Source organism: Pagrus pagrus (genome assembly GCF_965226575.1).
Source record: "Pagrus pagrus genome assembly, chromosome: 8".
Taxonomy (NCBI): Eukaryota; Metazoa; Chordata; class Actinopteri; order Spariformes; family Sparidae; genus Pagrus; species Pagrus pagrus.
Genome location: NC_140192.1, coordinates 22,577,976 through 22,595,969, shown reverse-complemented (window position 1 = coordinate 22,595,969; position 17,994 = coordinate 22,577,976). Strand labels below are relative to the sequence as shown.

Below are 17,994 nucleotides of genomic sequence, written 5' to 3'. Positions count from 1 at the left end.
GCAGGATCATCTCGAGCGTTTCATGGCAATGGATGAGTGACGTTCAGGGGGCTTCTGTAGAAAACCCACGTGTGTGCCTCCATGCTTTTTTTTTATTTTATTTTTTTATTTCAGCATGATCGAACCCGGCCAGGAAACGGCGCTGGCATCCCGAACAGTAATAATTAGGACGTATACTGAAGTGACAAAAAAAATGGGGAGAAGGGGAGAGAGAGAGAGGTGGGGGAGCGGGGTTAGGAGAAGGAGGGAGGTGGCAGAAGAGGGAGGAGAGGAGAGGAGAGCAGAGGAGAGGAGGGAGGGAGTGAGGGGATTGGGGAGATGGTGGTGGTGGTGGTGGGGGTCGGGCCTGCTTAATTGATTCCGTTAACCGCAGTGCAGGAGATGTGAACGACTGGACGATCCCATTCCCACGCTCGGTGGGGCAAGTGGCGATGCCATGCCCCGGCCCAATATGACAGACAGCGCCGTGAGGGCCTGGAGGGGCTGGGGGAGAGGGAGTGGGGGGGTGGATGGGGGCCGACAGGGGTCATGAAAAGACGTCAAGTGCACCAGACTCATCTGCATCCCCAAAGAAAGAGGCGACGTTTCCCAGCCCCAGCCGACGCGGCGCTCCTAAACTTGGAGTAGTAACGGTCCTGAATGCGTAATGTCTCGCCAATTGTACTGATAATGAGGACTTCGGGTCATTATCTTAAAACTATGCGGGTTTATGAATTTGAAAGGGGATGTGCTGCAACTGTGTAATCCTCCCTCTCGGGCGCTCCTGAGAATTAGTAACACCGCAGATAATGTTGCACAAAGAGGTCTGGAGCGCCTGAATCGGTGACATGTAGGTGTTTTGTTTGGGTTTGAACTTGACCATGAACGGAGGAAAATGTGTGTGTGTGTGTGGGGGGGGGGGGGGCAGATCAGTGTTGTATGATAAACCAACACATATTTAATAGGGTAAAAGGCAGATATTTAAAAAACACACTGTATTTACAACGGGTGTGTTTTTTGGATACAGTCTTAATTGACGCTTTAATGAGGAGCTGTGCTGCTCTTATGTGATCGTGAATAAACTGACGCAGGCCCCGTTCCTCTCCCACACTCAGCTTGCGGTGGCTGTTCCCGCACATCTGATCTGTCAGATGATAGGCCGTGGACCACGTGTTTAAAATCAGGGCCCCGCTCGTTTTTAATGACATGGCTTCGACAATGCCAGAATAAATTCCCTCCTCACTCATCACCGCGCGCACTCTCTGAAAAAGTGTCTGCGCCTGCTTCATTTCATTTTTTTTTTTGCAGGTTTCCGAAATAGCCGATGAAGTCATAGTTCAAGTTCGGCATATGTCGAGAATTCTGTGGAGCTGGCTATTTTGCAACAGAGGATTATTCAAGTGCGGTGTTAAACAGAGCCCACAGTGGCTGAATTCAACACCGCCTCTCGCTGAAAAGGTCTCTTGCCGACTTTCTCACACCGTCACACAAAACTAGTGTCTCTTGTTCCCGACCCCTGTCAAAGACGGCATATAATACCAGGTCGTTTACCCGAAAGAAAATTTGAGAGCACAATTTGGGCTGAGTGGTGCTGAATAAAACAAGTCTTATTGTCCCCAGTTAAGTCGATTGAATTCGTCGTCTAGCTTTATGAAAGGGATCACTGTTTTCAAGTCTGGGGGCCACACTGAATGTCAACCCAGAGGGGACAACAACAAAAAAAAAACATCTGTAACCAAGCCACTGTCTTATATCATTCACTCAATTTTCTCCAGCAGCACATTAACTCTCTGACAAAACCTGAAAAATACTGATCCAGTTGCTCATTTTGAGAGCTTCAGTTAAACAATAAATTGCATTAAAATGCCCTCTTGTATATTTATCTTTATCTTTTCTTTTATCAGATTCAGCATATTTTTTTAGATGTTTTTAGAAGTTTAACACGAGATAAACTACATCACTGGCTCGATAACCTCCGTCCACGTCACTGAAAAGTACCACAGCCCGCCCAGTCGAAAGGAAATGCAATGCGATGATGAGATGCACCGTTACCAAGAGAGCGAATCATCACGTGTCTCAAACAGCTGCAAATTACACTCACATGCATCTCCCCTCTCGGGCACTTTCAGTATCCCTGGGCTGCATGGAGGAGGGATGCTGTATGGGGTTGGCAGGCCGACTGCCTGACTGTCTCCGGAGGTGGAGTTAATCTCGACAATTTGGTTCAGATTAGTGTTTTTTATGAGCACAGACAACCACTGCTTCCTTGAGTCCCTTAAAAATAATGAACTACACCCCCACTACCTGTGACGATGACGTGGGCTCCATACCTAAATTTCCCTTTCCCTCTATGAATGATGCCGAATTATTGTGTCCTCTGGTAGCCAAAGCTTTTACAGTACATCATTTAAAGAAGTGTTGCTGAAAAAGAAAAGGCCCCGCCATTCATTCCACAGCGCCCCATTTCCATACATTTATAAATACAGGCGTGTGATTTGACTATGCGCGCAGAAATGGGTGGTGACAGTCCCTTCTCCTTCTCCTTAGCAAATGGTAGCTACGTGCTCGGCTGTGCCCTCCTTCCACGCTCACATACACATACAGTGCGCCGCAGCCATTGTTGTCACGTGACGTGTTGAGTAACAAAACCATGGCGACCACTGAAGGTGTTTTCATATTCATTGGACGGGCAATCAGCATATTTTATGTGAGCGTGCCCGGGGTTTTTTATGTGCTTCCCCTGCGCCTCTGTGCTGCTGTGTACGGCAGGTGCAGCAGCAGGTTTATAATATGTATCGGCCCAGGGTAATTTCTGTGCCAGACAAAGGATATGAATATAGTCGTCATGTGGATGCCATTTGTTAATATATGTGTTGCATGGCTGTTATTTTTTGCCACTCGTTGCGGCCCCTTTTCCTGGATTGTTTTGCAATAACAAAGTGGTTGGACGTGTGGCTTCTTTTCCAGTAAGAAAAGTTGTCATATTCAATGTCATCTGCGGTATTATCCAGTCAAAACTGTTTTATCTAGGTTAACTGAGCAGAAACGCAGGCCTAGCTTCATCCTCCTGTGGCTCGAGACTCCATGTGCGACTACGGTATGCATGTCTGCGTTTGCATGTGTGTATGCTTCCCTGCCATTAACCGACCCAGGCGTCTCGGATAGCCAGTGAGGCCACTACATCATGTTGATGAAGGGGGGGTGGGGGTGGGGGGGGACAATAGCTGTGTCTCAGTCAACAACGTCTGTCTGTCTGGCTTGGGCCATGTCTCTCTCTTTCTGTGTGTGTGTCTCCTGGACATGAACTTGAACTTGAGACAGGCAGCCAGACACCATCTGTGCACCAGGGGTAATGAATTCAGTGCATTCATGGCTGTGGAGCAAGCCAGGCCACCGCCGCCCATTGATGAGCAGATGACCCCTATAGTCTGAGTTAGCTCTTCATCACTAATAGAATTCAACAATACCAGCTGGTAGTAGGGGAGTTGATTTTGGCTGTTTGCCTAAAGAGAAATAAGAGTAGTGGCGGAGCTTACATGCATGTGTGCCGTATGTGCGTTTGCATGCGTCTGTATGCCTGTCAGTGTCTGATCATGTATGCATGAAGCTCTGCATGTTTTCCTTCCTTTTTTTTTCTTTGTCTCACCATATAGCTTATGCAAATTAATTGACACACACCCTCTCTCTTCCCATATACTGGCCCGCTCCCTATTAAAGCATTGGCCTGCTATTTTAACGACACAGCCATGCCCGAATTTATAGCCCTGATAATTGAAAGGGCCGGTTCAGTATTCCCCCTGATAAAGGGTAGTAAGTGAGCGAGGCATAAACCTTAAACAAGCCAGGCACAATGTGAATTCCTGCAGGCCCTCCTTCTCCGTCTCCTCCTCCACCTCCTCCTTCTCTTCCTCCAGCTCCAGCTTCTGTCACAATCACAAGCACACACACACACACACACACACACACACACACACGCATGCGCACACACAATAAGGCTTTTCCCTCTGGTTGGTGTCGCCACGGCAACGGTAGGTGAGATCACCGTGCGCATGGCAGCATCAGCCCCTGCCAATGCAGGACAGATTCCTGGTTTCTGTGAGTGTGTGTGTGTGATTTTGTGTGCGTGTGCACGAGTGTGTAGAGTGCTCCATGCAAGAAACTAGAATGCCACCCACTCCCTGTCTCCATGGCTCAATGTAGACACGTAGTATAGTGTTTAAATGTGTTTCCCGTCAGTTAATGGCACATGGTGGGTAACCTAAGCTTCTCTAGTTTTCTCCGTATATCGAGGTCATTATGTTAATTGTGTGAGTCTTAAGATGATGTTTATATACGAGTCTGAAATTCTGAATTGCCCTTCACTGACACACAAACACTCAAAAGGTGTCACTGGCTTCATTATCGGTGTCATTGCCGATTAGCAGCGATCTGATCGACCTCTCTCCATAACAGGCCAGCCAGCCATAACTTGCCAATAATCCACTGAGGAATGTCATGGTTGGGCCCTTTTTAATGACATCATGCATGGCCACTTGAGCGTCTTGTGGGGACCAGCGGGCATGCTGTGCTCTGCCTCGCTGTATGGCCCTCCCCTTAAGCTAACTGCGTGGATATGCATGGCCGACGTGTTAGACAGGCACCTCGGGCTCTTACACACTGTCAAGGATCCATACGTAACATAGTGTGATTGTGTGTGAAAGTGAGTGAGTCGTGTTGTCTGTGTGTGCAGGTTTGTTGTTATTATGGCATCAGTGTGATCACTCAGAATATGGAGTAGAATATGCAGCTAGTACGTCATGGTCAAACTTTTATAGTTTTACCACCAAGTGAAACTTAGAACTAGAAATGAGTCCCAGAAAATGTGTCAGTGTTAGTGACACAGATGCTCCAGGACTAATTTTATGATTATCTCTAAATATAGTCATCCCTTTTAAAATTCTGAGCTCGTGTTTAGTGCCTTAATTATCCATCAGGACTGTTGCAACACGTGAGACAGAAGCAAAGCCAAAATTGGTCGTTCCAAAATTGATACTGTTGACACCGAAGTCGTATGCCTTATTAATCACAACGACGCATCAGTATGCTTGCTAATCTGCCACAACAACTCCCTACATTCCTCTTATATTTTAGCACTGAGATGGAACCTGAGGACTGTTTGTCAGAGAAGTTCGATCAAAGGCAGGAAAGAGGGATTTGAGACTTATCAAACCCTTTTAGAGTTGTGTAGCTATTTTGATTTAGAGGTGCTAACTGGTCATTTTATTCTTTGAAATATATAAATATGTTTAATCATCTGTAGACATTATTAAGATAAGGCAGTGGCTAGCTTGTCTCAGTATTTTTCAAGTGTATACACACGTAATATTAAAATAATGAATCAAATTCAGTAATGAAAGCAATGCTGTCTGAGCTGATCATGATGTTTGTATTACCCTCAAATTTAAGATAACTGCGTTGGCAAATTTTCACATGATGACACTTGCAGTCGACTTATTGCTATAACCCTGTCGTATTGTTTTTATTCTAATACAAAATCTAACTGCAAAAGTTGTTGACTTTAGCTCAAAGATGAGGCAAATGCAACATTATACACATTGTACCTATATTACCAATTAAAATAATGCTAACAATAAGTATAATACAGTTTCAGCCATGTAGCTGCATGATTAGATATCAATACTGTGGCAGCAGCAGTGTGCATAAATGCTGTTTTTTGCTCTACATGTCTAAGGCTGGCTGTAGCCTGTCTTCTTGGGTATCTGTGTGCTCCGCTGGCTTATGATTATGCAAATGCTATGCACTATAAATAAATTAGTATAATTGCATCTGAAATATGCTTTGAATCTCCCTCGAAGATGAAAGGGTGTAAATAATATATTTCGTGTCACTGCATTATTCATCCTCTATTAATTACAAACATCGGGGTGCTCAGTCTCAACATGCCATATGCTATACTCTACATTTAAGTGGTCCTCATGTTGGTTTTTATATACGGTACACTGTATGTACGTCCACAATCTGTCAATATAGCATACCTCATACTAAATTTGAAAGCTAATTGTCTCTCACTCTCAGGTTCCCATTAGGCTTTTATTGTTGAAATGATAATTAATATCAGAACAAGCTCCGACTCGTAAAACACAGCGTCCCTGTATACGCCGTCTGAATATCCACATTTTTTTCCCCTTCATATTATGCATAAGCACTTCTGTATTATCTGCCATGGCACAAGAGGCGGGGCTTCAGAAAACATTAAATAAGCATAAATACTGTAGACGGGCCGCCGCTACAATTAAAATATGCCCGTCTTTGCGCTCTTTGTAAAGCATATGGTATTGAGGCCTAGATGCAATTTGAATACGGGGAACCATTTGAAAAATATATGCTGTTCGGCAATTAAATTATATGGGCTCTCGGACTTGAGAGCCCGTACCAGTGCATATAGAATAGTGAGCAGTAGTTGCTACGCTCGCATTAGCATCTGGCCCTTTTATGTAAATTTGATGAGAAAGGACTCATGCATATACGGCAGGGCTGGGGTGTACTCGCCTAATATCCTTATTAGAGAGGGGTGAATTAAATATTTATTAGGGGGGCTAAGGGTTAGGAAGGGGGGCCTGTCCTGTGTTGTCGTGAGGACCCGAGGTGGAAGAAGGGGGAAAGGGAGGAGGAGGTTGGCTTTCTCTATGAGTGTCTCTCTCTGCCTCAAGGTGCCACCATCTTAAGGCGTTTGGCAGTAGTGAGAGTGTGAGGAGGGTAGACCTAAAATGTCCGCTGGCATAGACACGCGCACGCATACACATTAACGCATACAAATTTCTGTGCGATATGCGGACAGGAGCACGGAGCTCTGTAAAGTCGATTATTCAATTACTGTCATCGGCTGCTATGCATGCTGAGCATTTCATTTGCATGCATTAATTCCCTCGATTACTGTCACCTACGAGAACGGCCTGTGTTTAGCTTTCTATTTGCATGCCGTTTATTTGGTACGAGCGCTAATACTAACACCAGGGCCAACAGAATTGAACTGCTGTTTGCTAATATTTAAAGAATTTCAGTTTCAATTTCAGTGTATTTTCAGGCCAAGGACCACATTGTGGGTTGGCTTTTATTGATTTCAGTCTGACAAAACATTTTAATGAGGCACACAAAGCATTTCTGTTTGGAAATATTTCAAGTGACATATGTATTTCTGTCTTTATTTACAGTGTTGAGCAGTTCAGTGAATTATATGATTACCTTGATTTTCAACTAGAGCTTTCCATTTAAAGTTCCACACATCAAGTAGACATGTTTTAAGTAGCACACATATATACTTTCAGGATAAAGGTGCAGCATTTTACCTTTTGTGAACAGGTACTGTAAGAGTACAGATGATAAGATGATACCTTTCTTCAAGTTGTTACACAAAAAAAATGACAGACGAATGCTACAAAGCAGAGGAAGGAAGTTGGTGAATATTGCCAATTTATGTTAATCAGGGCTTTACTGTTCCTCCTATCATTTTCTGTCTCCGCTCTTACTTTCTGTCACCCACACACACACACACACACACACACACACACACACACACACACACAGTGATGCTGACCTCCCCTATCTGTTAATTATCATAAATGTGCTTAGTGAGGCAGCATACACACGCACACACACACACACACACACACACGTACAGCACACAAACACACATTGTGCAGGGAGATACAGACACAGCATTAGCATTCCCTTTCATCCCAAAGTGCTCCTGAGGCATAGCATGAAGAAGAATGTGCAGGAAATTATTCACGATGAATTATAACACACATCATCCCCATTTTTCGGGTATCCACACACACGCAGACACACACACACACACACATTTAGGCGGTTAACCAGCTAACGAAAGTATGTTATCGGAGGTATTTGATGTTGGGTTCAATTAGAGTTTTGCTTTAAATTGCTTGTCGATGTGTACAGTTATTTCTGTTCTGTATTGCCGTGTGTGCATTCGTCATGGTTAAATACTAGAAGTGTGTGGTACGTGTATATATTATTTCTGTATGAGTTGTGCGTCCTTGCACAGTCAGCCTGTTGTCCCTTTTTAGATGCATTAAGTATACATACAATATCAGCTGTTCCCCCTCCCTACCTCCCTGTTCCCTCTGATGAGTGGTACGCCCCGGCGTGCTGCCAAAGAAGTGAGAATAATTAAGCGGGCTGCGTGTTTGAGCCTGGCGTTGGCTAATGGATTGTTACCGGGAGGAAATGAGACAGGCAGCATGGGAGAGCTGGGTGGCAAGGCAGACCTCGACTTTGGATAATGAAACACTGAAAGCCACCGGGGTGGAGAGTAGACACACCTCTCGTAAAGGAAATGCTTTTGTTCTATGACTACTTCTTTTTGTCGTGTAGGTAGGTGCGATTGGTGAGGAGTCACACAGTGTGTGAGAGGCACAGTCAGTTCTGCATCACTTACATCAATATATGTAGTTTTTTTTTTCCAATGTAAAATTTCTCACGCTGTGTTTCGAATCAGTGCGGCTCACTTAAACCTTATTTTTCCACTCTATGAAAAATGATCCTCATAGGTTTTGTATATGTCCCTCTTTTTGTTATCTCATATTGCCTTTGTGTGTTTGCGCGCGATACATATTCAATTTGCATTAGGTTTAGCATCATCTGCATCAACACACTGCTGCTTTAGAGAAACCAGGGGATGATTCTTGGCACCATCATCGCCCGTGTAGCCCCCCCACCCCTGCACACACATGTGGGCTAGAAGCAGAGTAGTGGTGGGGAGAGGGGGGGAGCTGAGCGCAGGAGGGAGATAGAGGAGCAGGAGGGAGATGGGATGAGACAAGCCACACAAGCCGCAAAGGGAACGGGGTGAAGGTGGAGGGGGGGATGCTGTATAGTTACCCTAAACCCTGCCGTAGGGCTAGAAACACACACGTGTGCACACACACACACACACACACACACACACCGGTTTGCCACACAACCGCAAAACACACGCAGAAGAGTGTCGAACATTGCAATGGGGAGGATGAGAATATGCCCTTTATAAAGATATCCCAATTGTTCTCATTGGTTCTTCCTTCTACTCCTGACTTGTTCATCGAAATTAAAGATTTTGGTTTTGTCTTTTTTTAGGATTTTATTTTAATGCATTTCTCAAGTTTGTATTTCATGGAATAAAAACACAAATAAAATTGAGACCTAAATCAGAACCTTGTGTGGTTGCATTTTTGATTATTGCCATGTACAGTAGCATCCTGACAGTGTGCGTGTCAGTGCAAGTGCAAGTGTGTGCGCACTTTGATATGGCGGTCTAATAAAACGTGGCATCTGTCAGGTTGATATTGACACGTCAGGAGAGCCTTGCAATCACTTGGGAACACAGCAGGGAAGAAATGCAGTAGAAAGAAACTACGCACGTTACTGTATATCCCTGTATATATCCTCCTAATGAGTCATAAGCACCACATGAAAATAAAATCAACTGTTATAGATTTTGGATAAAAAAAGAAAGACTTGCTCTCTGGTATATTTATTACTTATATCCTGCCACCTGCCCATTTGCACTTTTATTGCATGGTATATATATTTGTATGTTTCTAAAGGTGTGCTGTACTATGTGTAGTGTATGTAGTGTGTAGTATTTTTGGAGAAGCTAAAGAAAAATTTCAACTGAGCTTGACAATAAAGTCTATCTAAAGTGCACTTTTTTGTGCAATTATTGTTTAAGGACATGATTTTTGGCATCTGACCAGTTTTTGACATCTTATCCTCCCATGAGGAGAATGTCAGCATCTATTCACGGGGTTAAAGGACAAAACTGAAAAGAAAGAAAGAAAGAAAAACAAAAAACCTAATTGTTTAAGGATGCGTTCTTGTTCACCTGCATGTCGCTATGTGAGGTCAAAAATTCAGGTCGATCTATAATCTATAATAGCTTCCTTTGACCTCAAATGGACTTGTCCTTTAGCCCTGACATTTGACTTTTGACCTTCTCACTCCAGTGAAAGGAGGCAGAGGTCAAGTGCGGTTGGGTTCAACAACATGGCTGCTGAAGCTGTGTGAGCATGCGCTAGAATTAGCTTGAAGACTTCAACTATTTCAACTAAAATTACCAGTTTAAATATGAGATATTCAAGCATCAATAATGCAACTTTAGACGTCTAAGTTAACATTCAAACATGATTTCATATGAATATTTTGAAGTATAAAAACAACATACCTACCATGACCTTCAAATGATGTGCAAACCAGCTGCTCATGTGCCATTAAAGACCCAGGTTCAACTTGCTATTTGTGGCAAAGTGTAAAGGTTGAGACGACATTTGCACAAGTTATTGCCAATATGAATCCCTGCAAGTAAACTTAGCTACAGTAAATGCTACCTCTGTTTCCTTCTTCTGCCATATAAGCATTTGCTTACCTCTCCATTCATTTTGGTGAAAATGTTTTAATTGTGATTTGCTCAAGACGAGTTATTCAACATGTAAAGGTTACCGCTTGGTAAATATATTCACTCCCTGCATGTGTGTGTGTGTCTTTCGTTGCTGCAGTGATGGAGAAAGGGAGCTGTGGTGGGGAACTGCAGGCAGCAGGAAGTGGAGGGCCACACGAGATCTCTGGGATTTTGCTCTCCACTGGACCCACATGAGGTGAGCTTGGGTTAATAAACCAAAATATGTGCGTGTGTGTATGTGTGCGTGCGTGTGTTTGTGTATACACTATTAGACTACGAGGGCTGAATTAGTTTTTTTGTGTGTAGTTGCCTGTTATCCATTTTTCTATCCAGCAGAAACAACCCAAACTTAGCCTAATCACACCGAAACTGAATTATTCTGATTTGTGGGTTTACACTGACCTCTGGTAATTCAAGGTCGAACTGACTAATTTAAATTCTAGGAATCATTCTCTCCAGAAATTCACACATTACTTCGCTCTGAATATTTGCTGGAAACATGTTTTGGATTATTTGAAAAATGTTCAAACTAATTGTATTGAAACTATTGAAAATGTTGTCAAAAACAGCCAAATTTCTTTGTTGGCAGGGGTTTTTGACTGAGTTTCTTCCCCCTATCTCTGCTGATGTGTGAGTCTGTGTCCATGTGTGTCTGTTTGCCTGCAGCAAAGTTAGCCCATGTGTGTGTTGGATGAAGGCATGGATGTTAGTAGTGGTCCAGAGGACACAGTAAACAGAATAACAGCGGTTTGAAGAGAGCTCAGGCGATGTGATCGTGGGCAATATCAAATCCCATGACCCATTCTTTGCCCTGTGGTCCATACCAAAGACAAGAAGCACAGGGGAAACAGAGGTTACTGTTCACTGTTCATCATCACAGAAACACACAACACACACGCACACACAGTTACTACAGGCAGGAAGTGAATTCAAAAATTTCCTCTAGCCATTGAAATCCATACAGTTACAGTAATTGCCCTCCGCCCTGGCTTTGTTTGCATTGCATGCAGGACATCTCGCCCTATCAATTAGACCCCCGGCCATCATTACATGTGACATTTTATGTTATTGAAGAGAGACAAACATTTTAATGAGCCAAGTTTGCTTTCATGACAGGAAAATATTTATTAAATTAGCTTCCAGCAGCAGCTGATTACCGTCTGTGCTTTCTTTATTTCAACTCTGACCCCATTTTTCTTACAACTAACTGACGTTCGTCACTCTCAGCAAAAAAATATGCAGCAGCACCTGGCAACTACCGTGCTTATGCTCTTTAATGGTGAGAAACAATATGACAAAGTGGCACCTTTGGTATGAACAAATCAGACCACGTGATACTGTGTTGAGAGTCCGCAGAGCCAAAAGTTTATTTCTATGTGATGCTAAAAAATTTTTTTAAAAAAAATAGATAAAAAAAAGTGTATGAAGAGAGGTGGTGGTATGTCAGCGCCCATGAGCCTCAGTGTGCGGTGGTGTTGCTCGACCTAATTACTCCCAATACTCACACGTATTTGGTGGGCTGCTCAGAAGAGCCAATTAGAAGGGCAGGGCAAGTCACTGGGTAGGAAAAGTCAGTACTCAAGTCTGTGGCCATGTAGACTACACCACAGCGATGGAGTCTTATAGTGAACTCTGCAGTTCATTTCCACAAAATTAGCTTTATGTCTAGAAATAACCCTTCTGCCACCCGCTTCAAAAGGAATACATTGATGTTTTCTGTATTTATTGTACAACATAACATCCAGGATTTCACTTTTTTGAGTCAAAACTGGTGACATAGGAAGCTGCTACCTGAGACTTCAGAATTGTGTCGCTGCATAATAGAGGAGGGTCAACAGCATAAAAAAAGACTTTTGAATTAAAAAAAGTATTTTTCTTATCAGTTTCCGTTTTAAGTTTTCACAAAAAAAATCTGATGATATACAATAAATGTAATATCTGTGGAGCCTCTTGCTAACATTTTTGTGTACATTCAAAAGCATCACTTCAGACAGACCTCACTCTCTGCTAAAAGCCCAGCCCTAAAAGTATGTCAAGGTCATTAGACCCCTATATCTGACTTTGCATTATTTAGTTAGAAAGGTAGCCTTTTATATAAGTAACATCTAACCCCCCCATCAGCCATTGCCACTGGATACAGAATATGCAGGGCCAGAGGTTTTAAAGCTGAAACAAGAAACTATGGCAGCTGTTCATCACTGCAGATACACATGCACTTTGACAATATCAAGAAATGTTCGACAACAAGGATGTTTGTCGAATGGCTGCATTCCTCTTTGCCTTTGTACCATTTGCTAAATATCAAGATAAGCACCCATGAAAACACAGAATGTTTACCACACAGTATATTTTGTTTACATTGCACCGCCTCATTTCCTATGCTATACTCATAATCATCTGTCAGACATGCATATTTGGAGTACAGCTGCTTACTATTAGGGTGCCAGCGGGGGTGAGTATTTATAATGTGGCGCCCGCATGCGTGAATATAAACCCTCCAGTGTTGTAGGCTGGCTTCTGTATCATCAGTGCTAGCCCACAGCGATTAATGAAGTCGTCTGCATGTGCCTGCATGATTAAGGAGTGCCAAAGCATCGGTGTGTGTGTGTGTGTGTGTGTGTGTGTGTGTGTGTGTGAGCGTGTGTGTGTGTCGTTGGCGCAGATAAAACAAGAACAGAGAACAAAAGATGCCAGCATACAGGAAGACTTCAGTGGGTCAATTCATAAACACCCAAATGAACATTTTTGTACGGTAAAGGCAGCGTTGTAATTGCAGAGGTTTAATTCCTCATGATCAGGTAATACAGTAAGAAACAATTACAAATGATGACTAAAACCAGGGAGGCAACAGATGGAGAAAATAGTGTATTATTTATGAAAATATTGTAAAATATGTGAAAGGCATTTTTTTTCTATTCAATGATTTAGTTTCCATCTATAATTTTCCTATTTCCTATTTGTCAAGTAATTCCATATTTCATGCTTGGATGCAGTCCTTTCCCCGTGCTATATATTGCAGATGCTCATGCCTCTTAGCGATAGCACAATATGTCCTTTCCATGGTTGCTCAGAAATTCCACAAAACTAGAACATACTCATCTTTATTCGCTCATTCTGATGCACTACATTATCATTGGTGTACTGCGGCATGAGGCTGACATTTGTGCAAATCTCCTCTTATCAATTTATAATTAAAACAGATAAAACTACAGCTTTTTTTTTTCTTCTTTTAAATTTAATATCCAAGTAGCTTTCAGCAAGCTGTGTAATAGCGCTGCGTGGGGAGGGTTTCTTCTGCATCATCATACAGTCAGAACAAAGGATATGCACATCGTAAAATCATGCAAATGAATGCAAATCGCTGGCAGCAAGGAATTGCGAGGTGGCAGGAGGGGAGTTTGTATAAGCAGAGGGATGCCAAGGACTTTGTATACAACACTTGCTGGACAATCTTTCCTTAAGTTGTGGCAGATAACTAAAAATATATTGGTTCTGATTCTGACTCTAAATCTCTTTGCACAGTGTTGTTCATAAAAGCAAGACTTTGTAGAGTTTCCTCTGCTTATAAATTCAGGATACATCTCTGAACTCACATTGCCTAAACAATATGTAGCTTTGTATTGCTGCCTTTTTGCTGGAAATTTATTTTTTTTATGATGCAACAAAATACATTGTTCATTCAATAGGCTGTTCTGAAACACAGGGAACGCAAATGTGATACAATGGCTGCAAACAGCTTCGCAGTAGGTGCGTGTGTGTTGGGATGATGCAATATTATGACTGTACCGCCTCCGAGAAATGCAGAGCAGATATTAGTAACACCGACACTAATGAAAGCTTCCTCTCCGCCTCGCCCCTCTAGAACAAACTTTCCTAAACCTGTGACATTTTCAGAAGGGTGTTCACTAACTAACTAGTTCAGTCTGGAGCTCCCTTTTGCCATGAGAAGGAAAAATATTCTCACAGTTATTTGATTTGGTTCTCACCATGAATATTTATAACAGTGCATCAAAAAAATATCACAAATGCATCAGCACAGAAAGTGAAAAAGATTTACTCGTGCCATGAACTTAAAAATGAATTAGCTTTCATTATTAATTATATATCATCATTTTTATAATCACAACAGAGTACTGCAGTGTGTTCAGAGTGTGTGTGGTGTAAAATATGCCACAGTGTGTTTTCCCACATAATAATTCAAAACTTTTATTCAATCCTATTTGTAGATTAATCCTAGAATTATGTAACAAAATCCTAACACAAAAATATTTATCAATTTGCAAAGCCTATTTTTTTTCCTGCAGCATCACCTCCTTTGACAAAATGCTCATATTATTCCATGAACCATGTAGACGTGGTTTCATGATATCACGTTCTCATAGCCGTCCAACAATCAGTAATTTGTTCGACTTGCATGCGGAAAAAAAATCATATTTAAATAATGCCGCCCTCTCAGACACCACACACACACACACACACATGGACAAACCCGCAGACACAATATGGCAGCAGAGAAAAGGGGGAGGGCACAGACAGACATTCACAATTGTGCATAATGATGTTAACATTCCTGCATGTCTAATGCAGGGGATATTGAGACAGACACTGGCTGGTCGGCGGTCTTGCTGTGTGTTGTGTGTGTTCACGGCTACAAACTGTAGCAGTGCATAATGATGTATTAATTGTGGCCTGCTCCCGCTCGTGGTGTTTGGGCTCCTTGCCGAGGTTACTACGCGGCCTTTGATGCGATCGTTAATCTTATCAACATATGCAAGATCACGGCGTGCTTTTTTTTTCTGGTATGCTCGCATGAAATCGTCGGTGCACTGTAAATTGAGTAAAAGGAACGACTCTTGTTATTGCTTCGTGCAAAATTGCAACCGGTGGACATGTGTTTGTTGTTTATCTCCTCAAATGATGCTTATTTTTTGAGGAATTAATCCAGATTTACACAGCTGTTTTATTATAACAACTCAGTGTGGGGATATCAGTGTGTATCAGTGGCCAGGATTTCAGAAGATAAATGCTAAATTGAAAGAAATGGCTTCGCCAGTCTGAATGTTTGTGTTGATAAAAAGTGGTTTAAAAAGGGTGTGCCTTAATTTGAAATGCATGCACTATCAAGTGATCCTTCAATTGTGTTTTTTTTTTTTCAACTTCCTCCCAAATAGAAAGACAAACTCAAAGGGAGGGAAAGTGAATATGAAAATGGAGTGCCGGCATCATAAAAGATGGAAACAAAGAGGGACAGACAGCATATACTGAGAAGGACAGGCAAAAGATGAAGCTCATTTTTCTGTGGGCACCCAGTGGCGTCTGCATTGCAGATCGCTGAAATCCCCCTCGAATGCGTCCCTGGGCTTAAGGGGAGATGGGGTGGGGAAGGGTGAACAAGGGATGGGTTTATGCTATCTCTGCTTTAGTACACTTTGTTTTTTTTTTCCTCCCCCCACCGAAATATATTTTTTCTGTCTGCATCAAATGTCAAGTTAATTTCCTGGGTGCTATGAGGGATGTGTCCTCCCCTTCGGTATGTGTGGCAGGGCGGCGGATTGTGGCAGGGTGGTGTGCGTGCCGATGTGTGTGTGTATGTGTGTGCCTATATGTGTGCGTGTGTCTGTATGGGTGAATGGGGAAAGGGGCATGGCAAGGCAAAGAGAGAGGCGAGAGGTGGTGAGGGGGGGTTCAGTACAGTACCTATAAATTGGCTCTCTCTGAAGAGCTAGAGAGGTGTGTTGAAAGTGTGCGTGCATATGTGTGTGTGTGTGTGTGTGTGTGTGTGTGTGTGTGTGTGTGTGAAAGAGAGTCAGAGAGAGAGAAAGACTGTGTGTGTGTGTGTGTGTGTGTGTGTGTGTGTGTGTGTGTGTGTGTGTGTGTGTGGTTGTGTAAGAATATGATCCAATTATTAATAGATGCTTTTGTCAGTGTACCTATGCCCATGTGGCTGCACATGTTCGGTTCTTTTGAAGGTTCATCTAAATTGAATACTCACTTACAAATATATTTAAATATATATATATATATACATATTATAATAGACGGTAATTCAATGTTCAATGTTAGTAATTCAAAAGCAGAAATTCTTGATAGATTTCCAAGTAGTGTAGAGTGTAGAGAGACATTTTGCTGCATGTTCTGGTCACTGGCAACAATCTCTGAAGCTCAATCTATATCTAGTGGCATATAATGTTAAAAATCCATGCATATTAGTCTTCCTTTAACCTTGTTGCTTGGCAATGGCAGTCTTTTTGCCCTTCTGCCTTCCTCGGTTGGGCCATATTTGATTTTATTTTTTATTTATTTCAAGTTTTTTTTGCCATTATGGTTGAGTAATTGTGTCCCTCTGATAACCTCATGTCTACTAGTTGTGGAAACAACCCACCTTTATTTTTTTTCAGATTTCAGTGGTGAACACAAATGTTATGTTATATGTTATAATATTTTAAACATTTTTTTTTAAACAGGGAATTGTAAATGCACACGTTTATTTTAGCACCATATGCACAGTGTCTTTGCTGCATGTGTCCATCTGTGCATGTCTATGCATGCGTGACTATGCGCGTGTATGTTTTTCTGAATGATTTTTGCGCAATTTTACATGCACAATTAAGTGTATAAAGCCACGCTGTATTTTCTATTGCAAAGTGTTAAATGCCTTATTGCAGAGAAAGGGATTATGCATTTGTCAGTCGTGCTTACGCTGATGTATGCCCCTGCCCCACAAATGTCACATCCCATAACCCAGAAAAATTACACCAGTCCCACCTAATTACGCATATTCATGATGCTGTTTTGCATAGCGCTGCTAGCAAACTTCTGTTACAAGCCACAGAGCTGAGGGATGTGGTTGAGTGAAAAGGCTTTCAATCCACTGATTCAGTGCGTCTCCGCCACGAGCATCAGCTTGATAACGCTACCTCCATGCCAATTTTTTTTATGATCTGAGACCATTATGGAGAGAGAGTTTTCTCTTATTTCATGCAGTCAGTCATATTGCCAGTGCCTGCAGCATGTTCAAACCTAGTGGGAATTTTTAATAAAGAAATTAGCTTTGTCCTAGATTATGAAGGTCATTTTGAAATAGATCTGATTCAACTAATGGTTTTTGAAATACTTTTTGTCATTTATATCTCTGCGCTGTCTCTTTTTTTCCCCTCTGTGTTTTTATTTCTCCGTCTTATACTTTTATGATAAATGCGATTCTTGTGGTCACTGGTGATGAACACTATATAAATCAAAGGGCAACAATGCCTGCAAGTGGAAGCAGGGATGGGCATATTCAGATAAACTTATGCTAGTAGAAGAAATACAGGGGAGGAAAAGTTGTAGAAAAGAGATGGAGGAAGAGTGAAAAGACAGAGGAGGGTGGATGAGTCGTAGGGGCTGGCTCAGTGGCTTATTGTGGCACTTGCGGAACAGACTTAATCAGACTTGGCCCGGCTGTAATGAAGGAGAGGGTCCAGGCTGTGCCACTGCTTGGGTAAACAGCGATTGTTTCAGTCCAGGATTCCCAAACACGGGCAACAATGGTACTATTGTCCCGCCAGCTCTTATTAAGA

The 17,994-nt window shown here is 42.3% G+C and overlaps 1 long non-coding RNA gene across 1 annotated transcript in view; it reads left to right on the top strand.

Annotated features, from left to right (window-relative positions):
* The window catches only part of LOC311261771, a 38,839-nt gene that overhangs the window by 4,112 nt on the left and 16,733 nt on the right, over positions 1–17,994 (top strand). Inside the window, exon 2 of the long non-coding RNA XR_014623182.1 lies at positions 10,533–10,631. This is a non-coding gene — a long non-coding RNA (uncharacterized lncRNA). The remainder of the gene's footprint in view (positions 1–10,532; positions 10,632–17,994) is intronic.